We start from the raw sequence: 6,525 nt of genomic DNA, 5'->3' as shown, positions 1-6,525 counted from the left end.
TCAGGGTCCGCCATTCGAGGCGATGATCCACTGTAGGGGGGAGGGGAGACCTAGGATCGAACCTATGAACCCGAGCATAGCTCGGTCGCGCGTTAATCAACTGCGCTACAACCATCTCCCCCTGGAATACACATAGATTAAGTAATCTCACTTCCTGTAGACTCGGGGCCATGCCACCCCGTCCTGCCATATTGACCCACAAATCCAAAAGAGGGTTGCTTGGTTGTCGGGCAGAAATATCCGTATGACAGATCTCCTAAATATTTCGGACCCAAGAGAGCAATGCAGAGGTCATCACGGTTGATTGATTCTCAGGCTTGAAAGACGTCTTCAGAGTCTAAAATCCATCCAAGTGCTTAGAAAGCTGGCGATGAGCATAGCTCGGTCGCGCGTTAATCAACTGCGCTACAACCATCTCCCCCTGGAATACACATAGATTAAGTAATCTCACTTCCTGTAGACTCGGGGCCATGCCACCCCGTCCTGCCATATTGACCCACAAATCCAAAAGAGGGTTGCTTGGTTGTCGGGCAGAAATATCCGTATGACAGATCTCCTAAATATTTCGGACCCAAGAGAGCAATGCAGAGGTCATCACGGTTGATTGATTCTCAGGCTTGAAAGACGTCTTCAGAGTCTAAAATCCATCCAAGTGCTTAGAAAGCTGGCGATGAGAATGGATTCGGAAATCATCCTCCGTCGTCCCTGAAAAGAATAATGACCCACCATGTTCCCGTCTTCAGAAGGCCCGTGTTGCCGAAGAAGAAAAAACAACCCGGCACCCTGTGGAGCGACGGCTCGGATTGTGAGAGATCTCCAACGATATTGGCCTGGTGGTTAGTTGGAGAAGAGTCCTGATATAAATGAGTACGTTGAAAAGTGACAGTTCATCCGCCCATTGGGGGCTCTAGAACAGGACTGCTGGAATGACTTGGGGTTTCTTGCCCTGGCAATCTTGATCAAGACTGTTGGATTGTTCAAAGCGACCCTGACGAGTGGGTTTGACCTCTTCAATAACAGAGCCCCTAGAGGTAGCCGACACACGGTTGATATTCACACTTTCCGTTGGTCTTGGGCGAAGCAAAAAACAGTATAAGTATGAAGCCAGAGCCGGGCCTTCGTTTCACAATTCAAGCGATTTTTCCTCATTTTTCAAGGTAATAATTGAATCTCGAATCCATGTGGTCTGTGGAGTGACGATGGCGGAGAATAATGCAACGCCGAAGGTTGGAATGGTAGCCATTCGTCCACTGACATCAGAAAAACCTCGGCTCTGACACAGAATTGAAAATTACAGTGATCAAGTCTCCATGTGTGACAGGTCTTTTTCTACTGTTTCGGAGCCAGCTTCAGAAAGTCACAATCAATGCCTCCACGACTACTGAACGAAGTGAACCAACCCAATGCCAGAATATAAAACCCCCTTTGAAAATGCACCGGTGAGGCCAAAAAATGCAAGGGAAATGGGTAGCTTTGTTAGACAACAAGCCCACCCGGTTCAAAGAGTCCCCCTACCTCTTTTTACACATTCTCAAACTTACTCGACAACTAATGCCTTGTTTACTTTCATCTTTATTATTGCGGGGACACTTGCTGGTTGATTCAAAATGCTCTGTCCCATCTGGTTTTGTTATGATTAGACATACGTTTTATTGTAGGTATCCAGTTTCTGCCATTGGTGGGTAAGTATACACTATACAGCTAACAATTAGCCAACCATTTCGATGGTTTTGGTGAGCATACAATTTCTAAATTTTTAATGCCTTCATAACGTACGCTCTACACCAGCTGCTGTCATCCGGTATATCACGCACAAAACAGCGATAAAGTACGTACGTCTTACCGCAATAATCTTACAACCCTGTTTACTTTGTCAAATACCACCACTTTTGAAGCGTCTGATGTGGCCATGTCATCACACACCTACTTCAAGGTTCTAAAATGCCAATTACTTGACTTGATTAAAGAAATTACTAGAGTAAGCTCGAACCATTCTAAACTTGAAGGAATGGGCAATTATGAGAATTGTCTGGAAAGTGACCTCACTTATGGCGTGACGAGTGAAAGGCATAACTCTAGTATTGGCAATACAAAGACTCACTAGATATTTCTGCTTTCATATTTCTGACGTCAATTTAGGATCTTTGGGTCACGTTTCACGTGCTGGAGAGCAGAGCCATACCTTCTCATTCGCGAGGCAAGATAATTTTACACCCGATGAGTGGTTCATTTTTCATGCTCTTCTCCATTAAAACCAGTTTTTTTGCAAACCTGAGAAAGCACAATTGATTTCGATCGAATGGGTTTGGCATGGCTAGGGCAAAAAAAAAAATTGGATAGAGAGCTCCAAATTGTCTTTAACATTTGCTGGACATAATCCCCTATGGAGACATCATTAATCAAATTTTTCGTAGGCGGTGGTTTGGCGTATCTCTCGAATTATTCAAACTAAGGCATATTTGAATCACGTCACGTATTTTTTGCCATCATTAATTGTTACATAATTATTCTTTTTCCAAATACACCATGCACTCCAATTGGCAAGCGATGGAGATCTAAAACAAGTCCTAGCAATTATTTCTATACTTTTCTTCTTGTATGGGCCTTTGGAGTTGGTATCTTGAGACATGCCGTAATGAAAATATTTCATTTACATTTTCTTTAAGAATGCCCATAGAGTGTTTGTAACGTGTTTAAGGTGATCCCTGTTTGAACTCTCTTGTGGTTATTAACAAACGGATTCATGAATATTACTCTCTCTTTTGCCTTGATCCATATTCAAAGCGATCGTTCATTCATATTGTGTGTCCGCGTTTTCTGTTCCTCAAACAATTGAAGGCACAAATCGAGACGTAGAGGAGCATTCGCCAACTTGACATGCCCTACATTCGAGGATGACGAAGGACATTGAAATGCTCTGCGGTTGGGACCATTCCAGTTCGATATCCAGGTACACTGTGTCTGCAGTCTTGAAGTACTCTAAGTAAGCATTTCAATTGTTCCGTCTACCTTCTCCACTACATTGGCATCGGTTGGGTAATTCGCTGAGTCGATCATGTGAGACCTGACGGTGTTCGATACCCGGGCAAGTGCGGGCTTGGTTGGAAGAAATTCGATTTATTTTCTGGGAATTTGTTCTGCTAAACCCATTAAATTAATAGAATTCTTTTCTGTCAAATCACCTTCCATCACTGCACCGTGCTAGACTGTCATTGTTGTTCGACTCAGGGCTCTGGAATGGAAGATTAAGAGCAAGGGTTTCTTGTCCAGCCGCTTGGTCTGTACACACTCTCCGGACTCTTTCACGCTAGGGCCCTGATTGAACTGAGAGTGGCAAAATCCGCCTGATCTCGCACTTCCCTTGTTTCTTTAGGGGACCCATATTCCTCACATACCTTTTAATAGGATTCCACAGGAGAATGTTGATGGAAAACCCATCTGAAACTAACATTCGTACGTCTTCCCAGTAGGCAAGAGTGCGCTAAATCCGCTAAATCCCAGAAGAAGAAACAGAGCTGTTCAGGGTGACAAAAGTGAAGACGCAACTCTCCGGGATTTTTTTTCTCTCTCGCGCAATCAAGCCGCCCTTCCTCACGAACCTGCCTGTAATGAATTGTTTTAATGCGATCATGATTCTAATTTATTCGCCTCAAAGGCATTTAATTTTCTGGCAATTACAGGGAAGCATTACAAAAATATTTTCGAAAAAATCCCCGAACGTCTCCTGGAAATGATCATTTGGGATTAATTGTCTCCAGAAAGCGCGTTGCAACATCAACCCGTCCAGGCACTGGAAAAATCGTGCACTCTCAAAGACCTTTGGTTCTGGCCTTGATCGTTCTGGAGCTCGTGGGCCACAAGCGGCAAGGCCAACTACTTCAAAAGCTATTTAGCAGGGACAACTACTAAACGTCGAGTTGGAAAAAGGAAAAGAAGCGTGAATTTTTCGAGCACAAGGGTGACCAAATACACGTGAGCGTATTTTTTACCAGTGCCCGCTGAGGTGAAAGGAAAAATCAAGAGAGGGAAAAATTACGCTTCTCATGACCATTTTTTCCTCGTCTTAAGACACTCGACGTGAAAATTGTCACATGATATGGTTCCATGAAAAATGTATTCGATCATGAGAGAGATGCTCACGAGATTCAGTTGCAACCATCCCGGAATCCAAAATGCCGGCCAAGCCAGTCAAGCAAGCCAGTCAGTCAACTGAAAGTTCAAGTCATAAAATTGTCGCTCTCCCGGTTACCCATAAACATTGACAAACCACCAAAAGACCAGACCGGTTTCTTCACACAGAGCCAACGAGCATTTCCAATCGGCAAATTGCTCTTATTTCCTGCCTGTCTTCAGAATTTGGATCAACAAAAGGCCTCCTCGTTCGTGTACGATTCGTGACTGGACAGAACGGGTGTTCAATGCCCAAGAAGACGTCCACATCCCTCCATGTATGTAGCACACAATCACAATTCAATGGAAGCTCGGGAGCTTTTCCAAGTACGAGAGTGATTGAGAATGCAATGATGATCTCGGTATAGGTGGATGGGTGGATATGCGATAGACAGAGCTCATATCTCTGATGAGACGTTGGCAATTATGAGGTACTGTGGAGCGTAAACAATCGCTCCCCAAGTAGCCGACGAATTGACTTGCTCGTGTAGGCGAATTAAATCGAATTAGTTTTCGATCGTTGGACCTTTTTGCCGACTTGGCCCCGGGATATTTGTTACCTTTGGCCATTCAATCATCTTTTTTATCTGGAGCCCTTGAATCGAGCGAGGTTAAGACGACCTGGAAACTCCACGGCGACAATTTGAAATGAGAGGGATGGATAGATGACAACAATAGAGCTTTGGGATTTTGCTAAATATTGATCCACTTGGGGTCCAAAGTACATGTCGCAAAGCAACGACCAAACGACAAGTTCTGGCCTCAATCCAATGTGCTACAATTTGGAAGAGTCAATAACCACAAATATACCGTAGAACGAACCTCAAGCCAATCTGTTTCCAAAGCCTCAATCACCCCACAAAGTCTCCCCAAATATTCGCTTCAGTTATTACAAGGTGTTCACGTCTTTCTTTGTATGAATTTCCTGGTTTAGTGAACACACTGATAACAAACTGCATTTGCGGAGATAAGCTCTAAACTCCAATGGAAGAACGGACAAGCTCTGAGCAATCTGAACAAAATTGCATGCCACCAAAATTTCAACGGCATTATTCATTCACATTCTGATTTCGCGTCCAGCTTTACCACGTGACCAAAAAGCAAATGAGTGTCATGTTCATTTATTCAAAATCGTTCAAACCAGTCTAAGGTCTCGACTTGGCGCTTCATTTTATTTACTGTTTGCTCAAACGAGATGCAGTCAACATCTTCATATGCCCGTCTCCACAGGGACGTTTCAAGCTCTTTGAGGGCTTCAGAGTCGACCTTTGAGTGAATTGCAGTAGCTTCTTGTCGGTTGTCAGGGCGACTTCTCCGGCTTTAAAAGCCCTCTCCTCCCATTCTTTGAGTTCATTCATGGCTTTTTCCATTCTGAAAACGTGTCACCGGTTCCTCTTACAAGGACTTTTGGCAAGCTCTGGCGCACATTTCCACCCAAATACTCTTGAATGAACTGATCTTGATCAATCAGGTCACACTGTCGGTCAATCCGGGTCCCTCCTTCCACGAGGATCTCGGTCTTGATCCGGATTGCTTGCCAGGTTTTCTTGGTCGGCTTTTGTGCCTCAAAGACAGGGCAGATGTCTCGGAGGATGTAACAATAGTGGTAAACTCGGCCCATGGACATGAATTCAAGCAAGTTGTATTTGTTGTAAACTGAAACTTGATGTGCGCCCGGGTCTTGGATTGTTTGCATGAATTCCCGACTGTTAGGGTGACGCGAGCTTCAACGCCAAGGATGGACATCAACAACGACATCAACCACCACCAACACCCCGACAACAACAACAACAACAACAACAACAACAACAACAGCATCGCCAGGTGGAGATTGTTGGCTCTTTTGAGAGGACAAGAATTGATCTGAAAAAAGCCGAACGGACATGAGTTCGGCTTGCTAGGACATCATGATGTCGAGCATGAGTAAGCAGGTTTGATATCTGAAAATGCTTTACATGCGTGCACCTTGACATCACAGGGGTTTCCTACAAATGGAGGCAATCCGAAGAATCACCTGAGAGACTACGAAAGACCTTTAAATCTTGGGCTCGAGACAAAATTGGTTGACTACAATGCCCAAGCCTTTGGCTTTGATTAAGAACCCTTGTCAGGATACGAAATGTCTTCCACACCAAATCCAGTCCGAAGTAATCAAGAATTTCAGGCACAATTTACATCTCGTTGACTCCATTGAAAGGCTGATCATCACTGGCAAAATCGACTGGGAGAAAGAAATGATTCAAAGCTGTGGGGTTGTTTGAGTGAAGGCCCCGAGAATGCTTTTATGTGTCCTTGTCATAAGGGCATCATGGTTTAAGGTTGAAATGCGATTAGTAATGTCGAGGCACTTTTGAA

The 6,525-nt window shown here is 44.2% G+C and overlaps 1 long non-coding RNA gene across 2 annotated transcripts; it reads right to left on the bottom strand.

Moving 5' to 3' along the window:
- Positions 1-2,676: 2,676 nt before the first annotated feature.
- On the bottom strand, positions 2,677-5,195 carry LOC131885057 (uncharacterized). 2 transcript variants are annotated; one of them, XR_009373785.1, is made up of 4 exons: positions 3,990-5,195; positions 3,692-3,905; positions 3,396-3,599; positions 2,678-3,232 (listed from the first exon to the last, which is right to left on the bottom strand). It is a non-coding gene; the product is annotated as an uncharacterized LOC131885057 (long non-coding RNA). The 2 variants fall into 2 exon arrangements; XR_009373784.1 differs by having other exon boundaries at positions 2,677-3,232; positions 3,396-3,905.
- Between the last annotated feature and the right edge of the window lie 1,330 nt (positions 5,196-6,525).

This window comes from Tigriopus californicus, chromosome 8 (assembly GCF_007210705.1).
Source record: "Tigriopus californicus strain San Diego chromosome 8, Tcal_SD_v2.1, whole genome shotgun sequence".
NCBI classification, from domain to species: Eukaryota; Metazoa; Arthropoda; class Copepoda; order Harpacticoida; family Harpacticidae; genus Tigriopus; species Tigriopus californicus.
The sequence above is the reverse complement of the archived record's forward strand: the minus strand, read 5'-3'. Positions and strand labels throughout refer to the sequence as shown.